The 20,269-nt window shown below is 43.1% G+C and overlaps 1 long non-coding RNA gene and 3 other non-coding genes across 4 annotated transcripts; 2 read left to right on the top strand and 2 right to left on the bottom strand.

The window, feature by feature from the left end:
• Nucleotides 1–4,057: 4,057 nt before the first annotated feature.
• TRNAT-AGU lies at nucleotides 4,058–4,131 on the top strand. Its single transcript has one exon. It is a non-coding gene; the product is annotated as a tRNA-Thr (tRNA).
• An 8,503-nt stretch (nucleotides 4,132–12,634) lies between these two features.
• Nucleotides 12,635–15,553, bottom strand: LOC112623124. Its single transcript, XR_003119091.1, has one exon. It is a non-coding gene; the product is annotated as an uncharacterized LOC112623124 (long non-coding RNA).
• Nucleotides 15,554–15,691: 138 nt separating this feature from the next.
• TRNAL-CAG lies at nucleotides 15,692–15,774 on the bottom strand. The gene has a single exon. It is a non-coding gene; the product is annotated as a tRNA-Leu (tRNA).
• Nucleotides 15,775–17,483: 1,709 nt separating this feature from the next.
• LOC112623878 lies at nucleotides 17,484–17,591 on the top strand. Its single transcript, XR_003119237.1, has one exon. It is a non-coding gene; the product is annotated as a U6 spliceosomal RNA (small nuclear RNA).
• Nucleotides 17,592–20,269: the final 2,678 nt, after the last annotated feature.

The following is a 20,269-nucleotide window of genomic DNA, read 5'->3' as shown; positions in this document are numbered from 1 at the left end:
GCCAGCAGTGAAAGCGATGAACGAGAGATAAATGCTGATATCAGGGGAAAAGAGTGATCTGGAACAGGGAAAAAATCGCTAGGAAAAAGGCCTGGAGGTGGGAGCAGGCTTGGGAGTTATGTTGAGGAGGCCGGTGCTCAGTGGAGAGGAATAGGAGATCCTGGGAGACCACCTCCGGCTTTATAGGCTCTTGTAAGGACTCTGGCCAACTTTACAGGCCCTTGTAAGGACTCTGGCTGGTATTCTGTAGGAAACTGGAAGCCGTTGTACAGTGACACGGTCTGAGTTTTTATTTGTCTCTCTGTGGTTCTTTTTTTTTTTCTTCAAATATTTTACTAAGCAAAACTGCTAGGCCTCCTCACTGCATGCTGCTTCTACTGCAGGGCCTTGATCTCAGAATTTGACAGCTTTATAAGGAGCATCAACCCGGACACACATATGAATGTTCACTTGTTCACTTTGGAAGCAAACAAACGTCTCATATGTGTGTGTTTTGGTTTGTCCATATTTCTGAGAATAAATCATCCCTATGCCTGGTGAGCATTTTAAGTAAGTTGAGGTCTACTACACAGGAGTAAAACTGCCTGATATTGAGAATATACACATTGAGATTAGAAAATATTTGTTTTCAGTTCATAAGGTTTCAACAGCCCTTACAAAAAATATTCTGCTCTTTCTGCATAAGCGTTAAGGTAGGCCTAGGTTATGGATTCCTCCCTAGGCAGTAGCATAGGGATCTTCTCGTTAGGTTTTGTACGATGGACCCCAAGGACAGCTTGGTGATTCTGGACTCTATCTCAGAATAATACTTCTGAATATACGAAAGAAAAAATAAATATGTAAGATTTCAAAAGAAAACTAATTATGTTAAAATAGGTTACCAAAACTTTTTTTTTTTTTTTTTTGAGACAGAATTTTGCTCTTATTGCCCAGGCCGCAGTGCAATGGCGCGATCTCGGCTCACCGCAACCTCTACCTCCCGGGTTCAAGTGATTCTCATGCCTCAGCCTCTCAAGTAGCTGAAATTACAGGCATGTGCCACCACGTTCGGCTAATTTTGTGTTTTTAGTAGAGACGGGGTTTCTCCATGTTGGTGGGGCTAGAGTATCCCTGGAAGTCACAGGTCCCACCTAGCACTTTAAAAATGGACTTTAACCCAGCTGGTTGTAGGCTCTGTCCACATTCACTCTCCTCAGTGTTTGTCTATAAAAATTTATCTGTGTTTTGCAGGCTTTGGAGACCTCCCTTGGGTACCTCAAATTTCTTAGCTATATTCACTACAGGAAATGCTTTCGGCTGGGCACGGCGGCTCATGCCTGTAATCCCAGCAGTTTGGGAGCCCGAGGTGGGCGGATCACGAGGTCAGCAGATCGAGACCAGCCTGGCCAACATCGTGAACCCTCGTCTCTACTAAAAACACAAAAAATTAGCCTGGCGTGGGTCCCAGCTACTCGGGAGGCAGGATAATTGCTTGTATCCGGGAGGCGGAGGTTGCAGTGAGCCGAGATCGCGCCACTTACTGCAGTCCAGCCTAGGCGACAGAGCGAGACTCTGTCTCAAAAAAAAAGAAAAAAAAAATGCTTTCGCTTTGTTTTTGAAAATCTTTCTACGTCTTTTCTGACAGTTCCAGTTTCAACTTCCAGTCTTTTCTTCAGCATATATCGGAGAAACAGAGTGGAGATATATAAATCTAGGTATATATTTATATATATCTAGGGTGAGGACTGGCAAGTCTGAAACCTGTAGGGTTGTAGGGCAGGCTGGAAACTCAGGCAGAAACTGACGCTGAAGTCTTGAAACAGAATTTCTTCTTCCTTAGGGAAGTCTTTGTTTTGCTCTCAAAGCCTTTTAACTGGATAAGGCCCATCTACATAAAGGAAAATCTTTATTTAAGGTTAACTGATTGTTGACCACATTTACAAAATAACTTCACAGAAACATGTAGATTAGCGTTTAATTGAATAACTGGGTACTATATAGCCTAGCTAAGTTGACACATACAACTATCACAGTGGTGGACTCTTCTCCTCTGTGTTTCAGTGCACAGTTTTTTTTCAGTTTCACTCCCAGGCATATGGAAAACTGCACCATCTGCCACTCTCACATTGTTTTACATGACTGTCAGCAGGCTGTGACACAGCCACCTGCATCCTCTCCAATTTCAGATGTGTGGAGCGGAGCCAACGTGAGAGTTCCACGGTTCATCCTAATCACAGTGGGAACTGAATAGAAGATACGGTTCACACCAAGAGTTCTGTAAATTATTGCTCAAAGTCTCAATTTGCTTCCAAGGCTTATCTCTGGCTAAACAACTCCTTTGACATCCTAGAAATTATGTGCAAACTTCGTCAGCTGCCAGTCAAAGGAAAAAACAAAATAAAATACTATTGGCTCTGCTGTCTAGTGCCTGCCACAGTTGGGTTAAAGCCATTTTAGGTGTGACTGTGCTATTTATGATGATTATATTGGCTCCAAGCACACTCATAATATGATGGCTAATCGTATAATAATGAAGTAATAAGTGCTTATTCCATGAGTCTCAATCAAAGTGAGTGCTGAGTTCATAGACTTGCATCTTTTTATAAAAATGAAAACTCTAGTTGGTGTGGCCTTTTACTGTTCCCCCCATCACATATATAGGCAAAGGTACATGCCAGTGTCTGCCTTAGATTGTGACAGAGAAATCCTCCAAATATTGATACAGCTAAGAAATACTGAAATGTCTGTTTCAGCATAATCACCAGGACAACAGATTTCAAGTAAAAAAGCCAAATATAATTACAGGTTTCATTTGGGAAGTTACTTTCTCAGCTGTGCCAACAATTTGGATACTCTTCAGAATTTCATTAAACCCCTTTGTTCAAATTATACTCCCAAGATCAGATTTATTTTTAATAGAGAACAGAATAAGTTGGGAACACATAAGCCCCCATGACGATATAGAATTTTTTTTTCTCTCTCTATGTACACACACACATATATATATAATGATAATTTGACACATCAAATCAGATCCTTTGGTCAAGTATCAGGACAAGAAAGCTTCTCTTTCTGTGTAGCTATACCGGGAAGGGAACTTCTTTATCTCTTTCCAAGATTAAGTTGTTAATTCTTAAATCTTGCCGGGTTTTTTTGGTTTTTTTCTGTTTTTTTTTTTTTGTTGTTGTTGTTTTGTTTTGTTTTTTTTTTGAGGCGGAGTCTCGCTTTGTCGCCTAGGCTGTAGTGCAGTGGCGCGATCTCGGCTCACTGCAAGCTCCGCCTCCGGGGTTCACGCCATTCTCCTGCCTCAGTCTCCCGAGTAGCTGGGACTACAGGCGCCCACCACCACGCCCGGCTAATTTTTTGTATTTTTAGTAGAGACGGGGTTTCACCGTGTTAGCCAGGATGATGGCCTCGATCTGCTGACCTCGTGATCCACCTGCCTCGGCCTCCCAAAGTGCTGGGATTACAGGCGTGAGCCACCGCGCCCGGCCAAATCTTGCGTTTTGAAGAAGCAACTCTGGAACTCCATTAGTTATCTTTAAGCAGGTGGGGGGAGCCCAATTTTAACGGAAAGAAATGGGGTAAGGAATGACTGGAATTTTAATCTAATTCTAGTTTAATTTAAAAGCCGTGAAATAAGAAACAAATAGCTTGCTTCCTGCTAGGATCAGTTCTTGGTGCCGTAAGTGCTCTGGTGTAAATGTATTACACGACTCGGAGGAGTGTTCTGTAAAGGTGGCTGGCTACCCGCTTTCCTACCCTCTTCTCACTGAAGCCCGAGGTCATACTTTACCCACCCACGTTAGGATGAGCTGCTTGCTGTTTCGCCCCGGGGCGGGGGTCAGGCTATCGCCAGTGTTTTCCTCACCTCTCACCTCCCCCGCGCGAAAAACTTCGTTATCCTGCAACTGAGCGGTTTCTTAGGTCTTTTGGGGCGAAGCCAAGGTTAATCTTCAGTGTCTGAAGAAGTGTCTGGGTACTTTCAAACCTCAGTAACAAGAAAGTAAATCAATGCACAGAACAAAGGCAAAGATCATCTCTTTTCTATGCTCATTTGCAGCGAAGTAAGCATGGTGGCTCCGTGGCTTAGCTGGTTAAAGCGCCTGTCTAGTAAACAGGAGATCCTGGGTTCGAATCCCAGCGGGGCCTGTCGTAGTTTTCCTGCCTTCGAAGTACTCATGGAACCGTTGAAATGTAACGTGGAAGGTTATTTTCCGCTGTGGGGCTCCTTCGAAGTGTTTTATATGCGTCCGGTGTGAAACCAACTTGTTTATGAAAAAAGCAAACATCAATTTGACTTTCTTTCAGAATAATGAAATTGTGAATTTCTTGTTTTTCTTACATTTTTCTTCCACATGTTGTATTCTTACAACATGTACGAGAAGAACGAGGGAAAGCCGAAGGTAAACACCACATTTAAACTACAAGCAACATCACAATCTTTGGTCATTCTTTTTTCTTTCCTGGGGACATCCTAAACAGATTCATTGTTAGAATCTGCAGGTAATGTTTTTGGAAGGTCAATCTTTGGAATGATTGATAATCTGTTGTTGAGAAGGCTGTAGCATCTCTGAAAATTCACAGCAGACAGTAAGATCTGGCCACATAAAACAAGTTGTGATTCGCTATTTTAAAAGATTGCATTGTACTCAGAGTTTTTTGGAAAGGAACAAATCAAAGCAAAAACAAATATTTGTCACCGAGACTTGAGAAAAGAAGCTGTCAGAGAGAAGCCTCCATTTGCTTATGGAGCCCACTAGAACAGGCTGACCTGAAGAAGTCCAGGAAGGGTTGAGATGTCTTCTCCCAAATTCTCCAAGAGGAAGAAAGAGAAATTGAGAAGTAGGAAAGAAGTCAGTTTTACTCTTAGAAGAAGTTCTCCACATAGGAACACAAGAAAATGGAAGTTCACTGTAACTATTACCAACCCTCTTACCCATCTCCCAAAACCCAGCCCCCAGCTCACCTGGCACAGAAAGTTCCACTTCTTTGGCTTTTGCCTTCAGAGCATATTATTTTCTGTAGATTGTCAAAGCTTGAAATATGATTTCCTGTTCTAGCTCTGGAGACAAAATCCCAACACTTGGAGGAACAGCTCAGAAGCAACTCTACTTTTATGGAGACTTTCTACTCCCATTCCGCAGCTTAATTCCCCACTTTTCTTTTTTGTGGTTTTTTTTTTTGAGACCGAGCCTCGCTCTGTCACCCAGGCTGGAATGCAATGGTGTGATCTCGGCTCACTGCAAACTCTGCCTCTAGGGTTCAAGTGATTCTCCTGCCTCAGCCACCTGAGTAGTTGGGATTACAGGCACCCACCATCATGCCCAGATAATTTTTGTATTTTTGGTAGAGATGGGGTTTCACCATGTTGGTCAGGCTGGTCTCGAACTCCTGACCTCAAGTGATCTGCCCTCCTTGGCCTCCCAAAGTGCTGGGATTACAGGCCTGAGCCACCGCACCCGGCCAATTCCCCAATTTTCTTTACAAACATCAAGCAGCAATGGAAAGGCAGACTCTTTTTTTTTTTTCACTAGAGCCTTCCATCTTCTGTTCTTTTTCCCTAGGCCCAGATACAAACTTCCCTCAAATGATAAGACAGGCTGGATCACTGGTGCAGATGTCAACACTAAATCACTAATTCATTCCCTTACCAACCCTGCCTCATTTCCACTCTCCTGCTCTGTCAGCTCCAGAAATACCTTCATAGGAGGCTTGTAGCCAAGTGGCCCTCAACAGATTGCATGGTCTGTACTACTGAGTTGGCAGTAGTGGTACTGGCTACTGAAGCTATTGAATATTCCAGGTGATGAGTCTCACCATCTTTCCCAAAAGCCTATGTCTTCCTAGCTCTCCATAAATGGATAAACCATGGAAACAATTTATATGTAAAAGTGGAAACGGTTTGCAATCAGATGCTTGTTTGTCTAGTGAGTGGCTATTTGTCAATGACCAATTATGTGGCAGTTACCATGCTGATCACACATGGGTGAAGAGGCTAATGGGAGGGGAAAACAATTTAATGGCAGTTATAGTATAGTGGGATGTAATACCATTGGGAGTACAGGGTGCTTTGAGCCACATTTGCTTATTTATTTGTTTATTTATTTAGAGATGGAGTCTCTCTCTGTTGCCCAGGCTGGAGTGCAATGGCGTGATCTCGACTCACTGCAACCTCTGTCTCCCAGGTTCAAGCGATTCTCCTGCCTCAGCCTCCTGAGTAGCTGGTACTACAGGCACCCACCACCACGCCCGGCTACTTTTTGTATTTTTAGTAGAGACGGGCTTCCCCATGTTGGCCAGGCTGGTCTCGAACTCCTGACCTCAAGTGATCCACCTGCCTCGGCCTCCCAAAGTGCTGGGATTACAGGCATGAGCCACTACACTCAGCCCCACATTTGCTTATTTATTTATTTATTTTTTAGGGACAGGGTTTGGGTCAGTTGCCCAGGCTCAGGTGCAATAGCACAATCCTAACTCACTGCAGTCTTGAACTCCTGGTCTCAAGAAATCCTCCTGCTTCAGTCTCCTGAATAGCTAGGCCTACCGGTGTGTGCCACTACGTGTTTGCCACCACGTCCAGGTGATTTTTGTGTTTTGTTTATAGAGATAAGGTTTCATAATATTGTCCAGGCTCTTCTCCAACTCCTGGGCTCCAGCCATACTCTGGCCTAGGTCTTCCAGAGTGTTGGGATTACAGGCGTGGGCCACTGCTCAGGCCTGCAGTTACATTTGGAAACAAACCTGTGTTGGGGCTGGGTGCAGTGGGGATCACCTCTGTAGTCTCAGCACTTTGGGATGCTAAGGTAGGAGGATCACTTGAAGCCAGGAGCTCACGACTAGCTTGGGCAACATAGTCCACAGCAAGACACCATCTCTACATAAAATAAAATAAATTAGCCTGGCATAATGGTGTGTACCTGTAGCCCTAGCTACTCGGGAGGCTGAAGCGGAAGGATCTCTGGAGCTCAGGAGGTTGAGGCTGAAAAATTCAAAACAAAGCAGGAAAACAAACAAAAACCTTGATTGGGCGAAGGTGGAAGGAAGACTTTATGGAAGAAGTGATACCCGCACTGAGCCACGAGGGAGACATAGAACTTATCAAGGCAAGAGGGTAGATGTGGGAGAAGGAGTGGAATAGACGCTCTGGGCAAAGGAAATACTGTGTAACTAAAGGTGAGGAAGAGAATGCGCAGTTCAGATAAGTGGAAGGTAGTTAGGTGAGGGTATGTGCAAGTCTTAAAACTGTTTTTTGTCTGGAGATAGCTAGAGAACATTGGACTTGGCAGTTGATAAGTGTCAGGTGTTTCATGCTTTCTTTTAAAAAGACAATGCCTTACCGAAGCAGTTTGGATAGCATTTGAATTTACAAGTTGTGGATTAAGTAGGGCCTCTAGCTCGGCTGCTGAGGTTCTCCTATGGGCAGGTGGAACTAGAAGGGACTGTGTTTCCCATTGCATTCTAAGCAGCAATGCTCATCTACTTGCTTCATATCTATCTGAGCTAGCCTGTTTACTTCTCAAGGCAGGGGCTGTGCCTGTCTTCTTCACTGTTGTATCTCCAGAGACCAGCACAGGGCCTGGCCAACAGCAGTGTGTTGATTAATATTATGTGTCAATTAGAGTGGTCCATTAGATACTCAGATTACACATTGTTTCTGGCTGGGCTTGGTGGCTCATGCCCGTACTCCCAGCACTTTGGGAGGAGGCCAAGATAGGAGGATCGCTTGAGCCCAGGAGTTTGAGACCAGCCTGGTCAACATAGTGAGACCCTCATGTCGCTACAAAAAAAAAAAAAAAAAAATTAGCTAGGTGTGGTGGTACACACCTGTAGTCCCAGCTACTCATGAGACTGAGGTGGGAGGAATGCTTAAGCCCAGAAGATCGAGGCTGCAGTGAGCCCTGGTTGCGCCACTGCACTCTAGCCTAGGTGACAGAGCGAGAACTTATCTCAGGGTGTTTCTGGATGAGATTATCATTTGAATCGGGACTCAGTAAACTAGATTGCCCTCCCTGGTATGATCCCTCCCATTCGCTGAGGGCCTTAATAGAACAAAGGTTGAGGAAGGAGGAATTCGCCCCTTCTCCCCTTATCCCACTGCTTGACATCTCATTTTTTTCCTCCTGCTCTTGGATTGGGATTGGGATTTACATCACTGACTCCTGGGGCTTTCGGGCCTTCAGATCCAGACTGAATTATACGACCTGCTTTTCTGGGACTCCAGCTAGCAAATGGCAGATTGTGGGACTTCTCAGCCTCCTCCATAATTGTGTGAACCAATTCTTTATCATAAATTACTGTCTCTCTCTCGATAGACAGGCATAGATAGATAGATAGATAGATACATACATACATACATAGTTAATAGATAGATAGACTATTAGTTTGGTATTTCTGAAGGACCCTAATACAAGCAGGTACTCAATTATGAAAAAAAAAAAATACAATGTACCAGGCATTTGTTATTTGCCAGATACTCTTCTAAGCTTTTTACATATTCCAAGTCATGTAATCCTTACTGCATAGTTATAAGGAAAGGTGCAATTATTTCCTCTGTTTTAAAGAGAAGGGCACTGAGGCACAAGGATGCAAAGTCACTTTCCTGGAAGGTAAGTAGGTGACAAGTGGCAGCATCCAGAGATGGGCCTAGGCAGCCTGAATTGAATTCGACTAATCTGCTGGCCTTCCAAGCACCTTTAAGTGTTTTTTCTGCTACCCTAGGTGGTACACCTATTTGCCATTTCTTCCTCTGTCTTATGTTGCCACCTCTGAAGGAGGGATTCAAAGCCATGTTTGATCAGAATGTCAGGGTAGGCAGAAATGGAGTGAATATGTGGAGTGAATACTTGGGCAATAAGGGGGAACTTTATTCTTTTCTAGCCTTGTTGATGATGATCTTTCTAACACATATCAATTCATTTTTCTTTTAGTGCATGCTTGAATCTTTTTGTGAATTTTGAGAGTTTTAGGAGAGAAATTTTAGCAGAAAAATTTTGAATATCAATGATCATAAAACAGATTCACTCTATATTCTGCTTTGGTAACTTGGTAATCAGATTGAATTTCTTTTTTAAAAAGGAATGATGAAGAGAAAATTCCAGTCATCTGAGGTTTTTGATTGAAGCTTTGCAGTAAATTATGAGCTCAAAATAGAAACATTGCCTATTCATGTTTCTAATGGTAGCTATTAATGCTCAAGATAATCAGGCTGAACATCAGGAAACTTGAATTTGAGGAATATTTCTGGAGATGTCATTAAACATGAACTTCTGTGTGTCTACATCATGCTCCCTGGGTCCCAGGTCCTGTTCTGAACTGCAAAATTAGTAGATTGTCAGATCTCATGACCTGCAATGTGTTCCTGCTGTATCTCAAGGAAAATCTTACACAGCCTCATAATTGAAATGTACGAAGATGTTCATTGATGGAACCCTTATTTGTAGTGGCAAAGTGGGAGAGTAGGTGACTTCACATTGCAGACCTCTATGCAGCAATTAAAATAATTGGTTTAGATGTACACGCAGCAACATAACTCAAAACTGCAGTACTAATGGAATAAGAAAGAGATCTATGACATAGTACCACTTATGTAAATTAAAAACACATTCACCCAAACCAATCATAACTGTTCTACAAAAGCATATACAAAGAAAAGGATGCCTTTTCCAGTGATTTCTTTTTTCTTTTAAACAGGCTTTTAAAACAACCTGTATTTTTAAAAGTTAATATGTTAATATGTGCATTATAGGAAACTGAAAACCACAAGAAGCAAAGAACAAAGTCATTCACAATCACAAGCAGTTTATTGTTTGACATGTTCTTCTAGGTCCTTTGCGTGTGTAGGCACAACATCCAATCTTACGGGACTGAGATCGTACAGTATGTATCATGATTTTTCACACATCATGAATATTTTTCAAGATCCCAAAGCTATGCGAGTATTTTGATAACCAAGAATACACTACACCAACTCAATCTGTTAAAAAAAAAAAATGTAATCCTGCCTGTCTTGGGACAAAAATTTCATAGAAGACAAAAATGCCTCTAGATAAAAACATGCCTCTAGATAAAAGCATTGGCAGAGTTCTGATTTAAATGCTGCATTCCCTTAATGCTCAATTTAAAATGAAACATACAGCAACAGAATACACTAAATATAATGTTTCTAAAAGAATTCATTAGCAGAGCTATACCATTATAATATAAGCAAGGTATATTTCCATTAACTTACTTAATGTATTCCTATAGTACAGCCAAAAGAGATGCATACATCAATGGCTATCATCAAAATGTAAATAAGGACACATACGGACACATCTGCATACATCTCTCTCTCCCTGTATACTTCCTTCTGCCCCTCTGCTGCCAACCTAATGAACAAGTCCTGACATATACTCCTCAGAGGTGGTTTAACAATTCCATGTCCAAGATGCATCTTTTCTATCAATTATAACAAAGGTGTTTACAAATTGGCTAATTCACTAGCTCTAGTTTTTGGTTTTTTTTTTTTTTGAGATGGAGTCTCACTCTGTTGCCCAGGCTGGAGTGCAGTGGCGCGATCTCGGCTCATTGCAACATCCGCCTCCCAGGTTCAAGCGATTCTCCTGCCTCAGCCTTCTGAGTAGCGGGGACCACAGGTGCGCGCCACCACGCCCAGCTAATTTTTGTATTTTTAGTAGAAACGGGGTTTCGGCACGTTGGCCAGGATGGTCTCGATCTCTTAACCTTGTGATCCACCTGCCTCGGCCTCCCAAAGTGTTGGGATTACAGGCGTGAGCCACCGTACCCGGCCCACTAGCTCTAGTTTTTATCATATGTTGTCACCTCAGACATTCATAAAGGTTAGATGTTGCAAAATAATAAACTTTGTCCACAATAAACACAGGCACTTTACTAAAAATACTCATGTAGACCTGTGGTTATCATCTAAAACCATCTTCTAGATATGGAGATACTAGCAAAGAGCCCTTCCCTTCACCCTTCCTCTTCTCCCTCTTCCACCATCCCCAGTAACTAAGTACAGGACGTCTAGCTCCAAGAGGTGGACTAATAAAGGTCACTCCCAGAAGACAGGCTTTCCTAAAAACTAACAGAAGGACATTCCCAAAGGGACGGATTCACTACACCTATTTTTAACATACTTTGAGCATTAAGAGTTGTTTATCCTTTAATACACAATATTAACTAAAATGCACATATAGAACAATGGTTAGACTATCTGAACTAATCTAACTCAGGGGCACAGAACACTTCTCCCTGCATACCTCCTCCCCTCCTCTACTTCACCACCCAATGAATAGTCAGCATACACTCCTAAGCATCAAGTTTTAACAATTCCATTCCCAAATGCAACCACTCCTAGAAGTACTGAAAACAAATGCTTAGAGGCGTGTTACTTTAGCCCTCTACTTTTAACCCATGCTGTGCACCGTTTTTTTTGTTTTGTTTTGTTTTTTTGAGACAGAGTCTTGCTCTGTTGCCAGGCTGGATAATACAGTGGCATGATCTCCGCCCACTGCAACCTCTGCCTCCCGGGTTCAAGCGATTCTCCTGCCTCAGCCTCCCAGGTAGCTGGGACTACAGGTACGCGCTACCATGACCAGCTAATTTTTGTAGAGATGGGGTTTCACCGTGTTGGCCAGGATGGTCTCAATCCCTTGACTTTGTGATCCGCCTGCCTAGGCCTCCCAAAGTGCCAGGATTACAGGTGTGAGCCACTGCACCTGGCTGTTGTGCACTTTTAAACACCTAGAAAGGCTAGGTGTTTCAAACTGCACTGAAGTTTTCCATTATATATACAGTAGCATTGAATAAATGGTATATATACATAACATAGACTATAATTTGAGTATCTTCTAAATAGGAACATTCTGGCCTAGAACACTTCCCTTTCTGACCTCTACCAACCCTGTTGACAGCTATAAGCCATCTGTAATGCTTAGGGTGGATTTTAACAATTTCACTTCTGTTTTTAAGAAATGTTCCCTATGAATTTTAACACAAAGTGTACTCAATGTATTCGTTTACTAACTTTACTTTTGTCATACACTGGCAACATCTTTAACATCGACTAAATGTAAATTAGGACTCTTACGTCTGCTTATATACACTATATACACAGCACAGTAAATAAAAATGCAGACCTAAGGGACAATGGTCAATGTGCCTCATCATAAACACACTGGACACCAGTAGAAAGCCCTTTGTACTTTGTGCTCCTCCTTTACCCTGAACCAGCACAAATATCATAATGTGTACTTCTCAGAGAATTGTTCAATTTCCAAGACAATATTTCATATCAAAAGGATAACTACAAAACGTGTTATTTACATCTACTTTTAACATACTTTGTGCACTTCTAAACATCTAGAAAGACGAGATGTTTCAAATAAGGACTTAAGTTTGTCCACTATATACATAGCACTACGGAATAAACTACACACATGTAACAATGGTTATATGTGAAAGTGTTTCCTAAATAGGAACATTCTGGTCTAGAACCCTTCATTCCTTCCAACTCCTCTCCACCACCAAACTGGTGGATATAGGCACATGTGTCACTTCAAGCTGACGTTATTTCACTTCCAAAAGTCCTTTTTAGAAGACAGCCTCTCTATGAATTTTAACAAAATGTACAAAATGCGTTTACTAACTCTACTTTTGTCATACATTGGCAACCTATTTAATAGCTACAGACTAGATATTATAAAATCAGGACTCATTTGTCCAGTATATACACAATATATACAGTATAGCAAAGTTAAATGAAATGCATGTAACATATAGGCAATGGATTAAGCTGAAATGTTCTAATAAACAATGGCAAAACCTTTTGCAATTTCTTCCCTCCCACCTCCCACGTGGTTCAACAATTCCACTTCCAAACAGCATTTCCCATCAGTTTTTAAAAGCTATTTACAAAAAGTGTTATTCTAATACTACTTTAAAATACATCAAGCACTTCCAAATATCTAAAGACTAGACATTTCATAACTTGTCTACCACGTACACAGCACTGTTAAATAAAACTGCACACACATAACAATGGTTATCATCTGAGCTATCTTCTAAATGTGACCATTTCGGCCTTGAATCATTCCCTCTACTCTTCCTTCTCTGCCTTCAATCCAGTGGACAAGTACAGGCACGTGTAATGCTTAGAGATTGTTGAACAAATTCCTATGCAAAAGTCAATTACAGAAGACAAGTTTCCCTATGAATTTCAACACAAAGTATACAAAATATGCTAATTTTACTACTTTGTCATACACTGGCAACCTCTTTAACACCAAGAGACTAGATGTTGAAACATTAGGACTATTTGTCCATTATATACACTATATACACAGCAAAACAAAACACACAAAACATACAGAAAAATGGTGTCTGAAAATGTCCAAGTATGAACACACCAGCATATTATCTTTTGCAATTTCTTTCCTCCCACCTCCTCTAAACCATTGAACAAGTATAGACAGTACTATACTGCTTACAAAGGTGGCTTCGCAATTCAATTTCCAAAAGCATTTCCTGTGAATTTTAGCAAAAAGATATTTACAAAGTGGTATTTTACTGCCTCTACATTTAACATACACCAGGCACTTCTAAACATCTAGATAGACTAGATGTTTCAAGTAAGGAGTTAATTTGTCCACTATGTACACAGCAGTCTTGAATAAACTGCAAACATGTAACAACAGTTATAATATGAAAGAGTCTTCCAAATGTGAACATTCTGGCCTATAACCCTTCCTATCTCTATCAACCCAGTGGGCAAGAATGCTCAAATTTTCATAAGACAATCTTTCCTAGGACTTGTAAAACAAAATGTACAAAATATATTAGTTTACAAACTCTACTTTTGTCATACACTGGCAACCTCTTTAACATCCAGAAAGACTAGATGTTGTAAATTAGGACTCATTTGTCCTTTATGTATACTATACACACAGATAAGTAAAATAAAATGCACAGACATAGTGATTCATCCTGCCTCACTGTAAGTAGGATGGCATACAGCTCTCTGCACCTCCCCTCCTCTCTGTTCCCCTGAACCACTGCACAAACACAATGAGTATTACTCAAGAGGTGATTTGGCCATTCCCCCAAAAAACAACATTTCTATGAATTGTAACAGAAAGATATTTACAAAATGTGATTTTACTACCTCTAATTCTAACATATATCAGACACTTCAGAATATCTAAAAATAATAGACATTTCAAAAAGCTTAGCATTGTCAACTATATACACTGTAGTGAGGAATAAAATGCACACAAAATACTGGATAGAATATGAAAATATCTTCTAAATATGACCAGTCTAGCATAGAACCTTCTTTTCTTCCTTTTCGGGTCTTCCAGCTCCATGTCATCTAACCCACTGAACAAACGTGGACGTATCGCTTCCAGAGGCCGTCTAACAACTCCATTTCCAAAAGTCATTTCCAGAAGACATGTATTTTCTACGATTTCTTTTAAATAAATGAGAATTTACAAGATGTGTGACTTTCTAACTCTATCATACGTCCGCAACCTCTTTCCATCTAGAAGGGCTAGATGTGACAAATGTTTTCTATTAAAAGGTTAGGGTGGAGTTGAGAGCAGCTTTTTCATATTATATACACAGGCCTTCCATAACGGCCAGTAAATCTTCCCAGAGGGTGGTGGGCATTTCCAATGGGCCAAACGTGGCCTGTCATTCTACCATTTCTCTCTTCCGACAGCGAGGTCTGGTAGTACGAAGACCAACCGCCCGATATCCGCTAACCGTTCCACCCGTTGTCGTTCGGGACTTCGCTCACCTCGCAGGCCCGTTAAGGCCTTTGTCCGTTGTCGTCAGGACTAGGTAGGTCTCGCCCAACGGCGACAGAGACGTCACCCGGGACCCAGATCTGGCGGTTCCGTGGCCTAAAGAGGCGGCCGAGCCTGCCTGCGTCCCTAGGCCGCCTTCCCGGGCCCTCCACGCCGTAACAGCCTCCGCTGCGCAGCGTTCGAGCGGCCGGCATGCTCCCCGGCCCGGCACTCCCGCCGCCACGCCCGGCAGGCTTGGGCAGGGAGACCCGACGGCCGGCGGGGTACGGGCTGGGAGAGGCCAACGCCGCCATCAGTCACCGAGGTAGGGTGGAGAAGAGAGGTTCAACGCCGCTTCAAGGCCTGGGCCCAGTCACAGCAGAGGCCTCCCGTATCTGCAGGGCAGAGGGCGCGGCCTGTCCCGGGGTCCCCTAGCTCACCCGCCGACCCGGGGCCGGAGGGCCTGGGGGGCCCAGGAGGAGCGGGGCCGCGCTCAGCGTCTCTCCGCGCTCTCTGCCGGACCGGAACTCTTGCAGTGATTTCTTATGGGGAGTCAGGATGAGGTGGGGAATGAGACTGAGGAAAGGGAATTAAAAAGAAATCTATAACTAAATAAAGAAGAGCCCTACAGTAATGATAATGAGCCATGAACTGAAGAGTAACATTCATTCAACTCTGCATGTGAAGGAGGGAGAGGGAAAGACAACTAGAGACAGAGGAGAAACAGGGAAAGGACGTGAGATTTCAAAACACCAGTAGGTTCTGAAATTATTTTCTGAGTACAGAGTACTTTTTGCTGTCCTTGCAGTGGCTAATAAAAACAGAGCGCTTTTATTCCGGAACTCGGAAAATTTATTTTTTAAAAGAGCAGGTAGGAAAACGTACCGTACACTTATACTCGAGAAACTAAAAGCAGTAACTGTCAGGAGTGGGATTCGAACCCACGCCTCCAGGGGAGACTGCGACCTGAACGCAGCGCCTTAGACCGCTCGGCCATCCTGACTGCCTTGTTGTAGTCTCTGCTCAGCACTCATTTCTGTCTCTATCTAAACCCTATTCGTTCCCCCTCCACCTGCCCCCTCAGTCCCCACCCCTGCCCACCCCCTTGTTTCTCTTTTTCTCAAGATATGGGCATTACTGGGTTAAAGGGTAAGCCGCCACTCCACGAACTGCCTCGGACGTCGATTCAGAGTTGAAGCACTGCATAGGACTGGTTGTCTGGGCCACAGAGCGGCGCCTCCCGAGGGAACGCCGAGTCGCTCGCAGGCTGCGCGGGGAGGGCGGCGGCGGGCGGGGCGGGGAGCAGCGGGGCGGGGCGGAGCGAGGGGCGGGCTTGAGCAAGCTCAGGGCCGAGTGACTACTGCAGAAGACGGCGATCGCCCGATCGCGCCCTACTCTCAACTGAATTCTAGTTAAAATAATGGCAATCCTGTTGAACTCGACATTGCTAAACTACCTGGCTTAAATTTACACTGAACTCCCAGGAAGTTTTAGGCTTACTCCAGTTTTTTGCTGGAACAAGGTACTCGCTGGTCCCTCCTCTTTGCGTTCTGCTGCAAATCTCCCAGCACGTGGTTACTGTTGGCGGGGCGGGTGGAGGGGGCGGGGAGCGTGGGTAGGCTGGCTTGTCTTGCCTCTCGGTCGGAGTCTATGGAGGATTTGTGTACTTTCGGTGTGGATGTTATACTGTAATAAAAACTTTAAAACGCCGAAGCAAAAACAAGAGCAACAAAAATGGGGAGTAGCTTATGTATTTTACTAAACCCGGTGCAGCGCGTACTTGATAGAAGGCCTCTAGCACAACTTTTCTAAACATAAACAAAGGTCAGAGGTGACCTACTTCAAATGTTCTTAGCAAGGGTTAGCAGTCAGGATGCCATGGGTCGGAATATCACTGACTGGAAGTCAGGGGACCTGAATACGAATTTCAGACAGCACTAGAACTGGTCACTAACTACCTGGAAAATCTTAGATAAGTCATTTTGCTTCTGTGGACATTAGAAACAGCTTTCTTAGACATCTATAATAGTTTCATCGTGAGTTCAATTGATCGAATACAATGCTTAATCCCTTAAATTAAGCATTAAATTCCCATCTCCAGGGAATCAATTAGAGGCAAATTCTGTTCTTCCCAGGCCTACCAATTCAGAAGTTGTGCTATGTCCAACATGGTGACTACAGTTAATAACAACGTTATTGAATACTTGAAAATTGCTAAGAGAGTGGATTTTAAATGTTCTCGCCACAAAAAGAAAAAGATAAGTATGTGATGTAATGGATATGTTAATTAGCTTGATTTAGCCTTCCCACAATGTACACATAGAACAAAACATCATTTCGTACATCACAAATATATATATATCTTTATTTGTTGATTTTAAAAATATAAATAAGCAAATTAAGAAGTTATGGGGATAGAATCCCACAGTAAGTGTTTAATAAGTCCTCTGCAAGGCCTCTAAAATGCAGTCACCTCTGCTGTTTTCACAGGGTAGTATACTGGTGGATACCAACTTTGGAGACAAGAAAGGAGAGAGGCAATTCATTCATCCAACATACCGGAAATATTTAGTGGGTACCCACTATGTGCCAGGCAGAGTTCTAGGTGCTGGTGATCCAACAGTAAACATACAGAAGAAGCTCCACCATCGAAGGGCTTACACCATAATGGGGCAGTGAGCCCAAGAAACATGAAATAAAATGGACAGAGCTGTGCTCCCTTCGGCAAGCACTTACACTAAAACTGGAACAATGCAGAGAAGATTAGCACGGCCTTTGCACAAGGATGACAGGCAAATTTGTGAAGCGTTCTTTTTTTTTTTTTTTTTTTGAGACAAAGTCTCGCCCTTGTCGCCCAGGTTGGAGTGCAGTGGCGAGATCTTGGCTCACTGCAACCTCCGCCTCCCGGGTTCAAGCAACTCTCCTGCCTCAGCCTCCCGAGGAGCTGAGATTAAAGGCGCCTGCCGCCATACCCGGCTAATTTTTGTATTTTTAGTAGAGACGGGGTTTCACCATGTTGGCCAGGCTGGTCTTGAACTCCTGACCTCAGGCGATCCATTCGCCTCAAGTCTCCCAAAGGGCTGGGATGACAGGCGTGACCCACCGTGCCCGACCAAAGCATTCCATTTTTTACAAAAAGAATAAAAAATTTTAAAAATAATAAAATAGAGAAGCTGAGGCCTCTAATAAAGTAGTTATTTTAACTGCAGTCTGTAGGCCTCATGACAAATCCCAGCTTAGTTCCTCAATGAAAATTAGAATTGCCCTCTAAAGAAAGAGAAGTGGGAGAGGAAAAGTCCAATTTAGAAACAATATATGTATTTTTTGAGACGGGATCTGGCTCTGTTGCCCACGCTAGAGAGCAGCGGCATGATGCTGGCTCACTGCAGCCTCGAACTCCCCAAGGAGGAGTACAGGAGCAAGGATTACAGTAGCTAGAACTACAGGCACACGTCAGCTGGCCTGGCTGTTTTTTATTTTTTTGTTATTATGTTGCCCTGGCTAGATAGTTTTATAAAAGGTTGAAAATGTCCGGGCACAGTGGCTCACACCTGTAATCCCACCATTTTGGGAGGCCGAGGCGGGTGGATCAGGTGAAGTCAGGACTTCGAGACAAGCGTAGCCAGCATGGTGAAAACCCATCTCAACTAAAAATACAGGAACAACAACAACAAAAAATTAGCCAGGCGTGGTGGCACATGCTTGTAATCCCAGCTACTTGGGAGGCTGAGGTAGGAGAATCGCTTGAACCCAGGAGGCAGAGGTTGCAGTGAGCCGAGATCGTGCCATTGCACTCCAGCCTGGGCAACAAGAGCAAAATTCCGTCTCAAATAAATAAATGGTTAAAAATATGGAAAGCAAAACTAAGGCCGGACGTGGTGGCTTCACGCCTGTAATCCCAGCACTTTGGGAGGCCAAGGGGGCGGATCACCTGAGGTCAGGAGTTCAAGACTAACCTGGCCAACAAGTGGGGGTTTCAACCCCGTCTCTACTAAAAATACAAAAATAGCCAGGCGAGGTGACACATACCTGTAATCCCAGCTACTTGGGAGGCTGAGGCAGGAGAATCGCTTCAACCTGGAAGGCAGAGGTTGCAGTGAGCCAAGACTGCCCTTGCACCTCAGCCTTGACAACAAGAACGAAACTTCCCCCTACCCCCACCCCCCATCCCCTACCCCCATCCCCCCCATCCTCTCCATCCCCCACCCCCAGCTCTGGCTGGCTTTGCCTAGGCTCATTTATGCCTGCCATTCAGTCAAGACGCCAAGCCTCTCTTTTCATAAAGTCTTTCATTCCCAAGGAGGCTAGACGTGATGGGAAAGCAGTTCCCAGAGGTCATGCCCCAGTGTGCACGTTCTTATCGAACTTCTGCTTGCCTCACATTACCCAAAGCAAGTCACAGGGCCCAAACCAAAGGCAGTGTAGGCAGAGGGTACTACAAGGGTGGGGCCCAGGTATATTTGTACAACCATCTACTATAGTAATCTTAAAGAATAGTGAGAAGAAACAAAATTTAGAATTGAAAAACTAAATTGTAAGACACAAAATTGAAAATTAGGTGAAAGATAAGAAGAGGATAGAGAGTGAGTATTCATACAAATTTCTTGAGGTAAGTTGTTTTCTGGTGAAGCATGGGGTTTACTCAGCCAAAGGGTATAAGGGCTCAGGGCTCTCAAATAAGATTACTAGATGAAATACAGGATACATAGTTAAATTAGAATTTCAGATAAACCATGAATGACTTTTTAGTTTAAGTATGTCCAACATTAAAATACATTATTTGCTAAATCCCAAAGAGGCTGAGTCAATAAAAGCCTACTTGGTAGGCAGGGTTTGGTCTGTCCCCACGTGTGTTTGAAAACATCCAGCAGCCATCTCTCTCATGTAGTTTAACCATACTATCCCTGACCTCCAGGTCAGTTTCAAACTTCCTTGAACTTTGAGCATAATCATGACTTAATCTGTCGGCTGATATTTATTGAGCAACTAATATGTGCCAGGTACTTTATTTACAAACAAAACAAAATCCCTGCTTTTGTGGATTCTTGCCTCTGTGATGAAGAAAGACTATTTTAAAAATGCATATAGTTTCAAGTATTAATAAGTACTTTTAAGAAAATTAGTAATTGTGCAGGAGTTTTCCCAAAAGAAAAGTAGTGCAGGGTGATAGGTCAGAAAGTAGAAAAGTGGGAGGCGGGTGCTATTTTACAGAGGGTGGTTAGAGACATCATTTGAACAGAAACCTGAATGAAATGGGGGGCAAGACAAACACATATCACACATATCCAGAGGACACACAGAGGGCACAGCAAGGGCAAAGAACATGAGGAGAGAATGAAGGAGCAACAAAAGGCTTCTGTGTCTGGAGAAGAGGAATAAGGAAATGAAAGAGATGAAATTGCAGATATAGCCAAGGACCAGATGGTGTTAGTAGGGCCTGAATTTAATCCTGAGGCTGCATTGGGAAGCCATTGGAGAATTTTAATAACAATCTGATT

The sequence above is a fragment of the Theropithecus gelada genome, chromosome 4 (genome assembly GCF_003255815.1).
Source record: "Theropithecus gelada isolate Dixy chromosome 4, Tgel_1.0, whole genome shotgun sequence".
NCBI classification, from domain to species: Eukaryota; Metazoa; Chordata; class Mammalia; order Primates; family Cercopithecidae; genus Theropithecus; species Theropithecus gelada.
The sequence above is the reverse complement of the archived record's forward strand: the minus strand, read 5'-3'. Positions and strand labels throughout refer to the sequence as shown.